Here is a 2,500-nt window from a genome sequence, read left to right as displayed (position 1 = left end):
ACGGAAAAAGACAGACGAGACGAACGCTCACGCCCGGCCTGAAAGGCACAGACCGACCATCAAGCAACCGGGACTGGCCGTACTGGTTAAGCCAGGAAAAGATAAGACATACGCAGACATGGTACGGAAAATGCGAGAGACAGTAGACCCGACCAAAAACAACGTGACGGTCAAGACTGTCAGAAAGACGAGAGACGGACTGTGCCTCATAAAAATACAGACAACAACGGACGGACGAGAAGACTTTCGTCGCGCGCTCCAGAACGCTGTCGGCGACGACGGCAGCGTAAAAGCCATGACCTCCAAGACACAAGTGGAGATTATGGACCTGGACTGTGTGGTGACGAGAGAAGACGTTATACAGGCACTACGACGGGAGACAGGACGGGACGGAGACTTTGGGACCCATATCTTTGGCCCGAACCGGGCTGAGCAGTACATGGCGGTCTGCGATCTTGAATCGCAGGAAGCCAAGATTCTGCTCGGACGCGGTCGGATCGGGATAGGATGGGTCCATTGCCGCGTACGGAAACGACTCACGGTGACAAAGTGCTACAAATGCCTGGGCTTTGGACACACAAAGACGAGCTGCAAAGGACCAGACAGAACGAAGAACTGCAGGAAATGCGGTGAGACCGGACATTACGCGACGGACTGTAAAAACAGACTGAACTGCTCTCTGTGCGCCGAGGCAGGACGAATGGACGCGGCGCATCTCTCGGGCTCCGGGAGGTGCGCGGCGTTCCGGGTCGCGCTGGAGGAGTGCAGGAAGCGGGCTGGACGACGGACAGCGTAATCCAGGGAAACCTGAACCGCAGCAGGACAGCTGACATGCTACTACCCCAGATAGCAGACGAACTAGACGTGGACATACTCATACTGTGCGAGCCATACAGAAAACGGACAACACGGACTTGGTACACAAACGACGACGAGACGGTAGCTATCTGGGTGAGGGGTGCTGCCCGTTCCCGGATAACCGGCTGTGGCGCAGGGGAAGACTATGTCTGGGTCAAAGTGGGCACTGTCACTTACGTCAGTGTCTACCTTACCCCAAACTGCGACGCGGCGGAGTTCGGGAGAAAGGTAGCGGCCCTCGAGGACGGAATTAGGGAACTGCCTGGGGACCTGGTAGTCGCTGGGGACTTCAACTCGAGAGCGATCGAGTGGGGCATGACAGCGACGAACAAACGAGGACGGCTGCTTCTGGAGATGGCCTCAAGGCTAGACCTAGAAGTAGCAAATACAGGAAACACGCCGACATACAGACGACCGGGATATGGTAACTCTATCCCAGACGTAACAATGACCTCAGACAGACTGCTGACACAAGTAAGGCGATGGCGGGTGATCGAAGACTATACGGCCAGCGACCACCAGTACATCGCCTTTGAGTTAACAAGAAAGACAGCAACGGTACAGAAAAGACAACGACAACCTCAGCGGTGGAACACGAACAGACTCGACACACAAAGGCTTTCGGAGGAACTGGCGACAACGCCGGCCCCGATCGCCAGCGTTCCCCCGGATCTAACCGGCCGGATCAGGGCGGAAAGACTTACAGACGAGACAGCTAAACTGACAGAAAGGCTGTGCGAAAGTACGATGCCGAGAAAACACCTCAGACGAAACAGACAGCCACAATACTGGTGGACGGACGAAATCGCCGAACTGCGGAGGGGTTGCCTCGCAGCACGCAGAAGGGTTACAAGAGCCAAAGGCAGGCCTGAGAGAGAAGCACTCCAGGCCAATTACAGAAAAGAACGTAAAAGACTGACTAACGCTATCCGAGACAGTAAAACGAAGTGCTGGAGGACGCTCTGCGAGGAGGTGGACCGCGACCCGTGGGGTGCCGGTTACAAGATAGTGACCGGCAAACTGGGGGCTCGGGAACCACCTGTACTTAAGGATGCGGAATCCATGCGACGCATCGTTGACGGACTCTTTCCAACACACCCGCTGCGAACAGAAATGACAGACGAAGACGGGACAGCGGCGGTTGTCGCCTTCACAGCTGAGGAGCTCTTCAGAGCAGCTAAGGCGGTGAAGGTTGGCAAGGCGCCGGGACCAGATGGTGTGCCGGGGGAGGTTGTACGGCTGATGGTCAAACAGAGGCCGGACATTTTCCTTGACCTGTACAACACCTGCCTACAGACAGGGACTTTCAGCGACCGGTGGAAGGTGGCGAGGCTGGTCCTCATCCCTAAGGGTAAGGGGGACCCCAGCACGCCATCGGCCTACCGGCCGCTGAGCCTACTGGACACGACGGGAAAACTTTACGAACAGCTACTTAGACAGAGACTTACAGGGACGATTGAAGCTGGGGGAGGCCTCTCAGATCGCCAGTTCGGCTTCCGGAAGGGTCGGTCGACCGTTGGCGCGATTCAAAGGGTCGTTGACACCTTCCGGGAAACAGACAGATACTGCCACGCAACGCGACCTATCGTGTTGCTGGCGACATTAGACGTTAGGAACGCCTTCAACTCGGCCAGGTGGGTGG

This window comes from Polistes dominula, unplaced genomic scaffold (genome assembly GCF_049000335.1).
Source record: "Polistes dominula isolate Pdom_NZ unplaced genomic scaffold, Pdom_raw_medaka contig_22, whole genome shotgun sequence".
Classification (NCBI taxonomy): domain Eukaryota; kingdom Metazoa; phylum Arthropoda; class Insecta; order Hymenoptera; family Vespidae; genus Polistes; species Polistes dominula.
The sequence above is the reverse complement of the archived record's forward strand: the minus strand, read 5'-3'. Positions refer to the sequence as shown.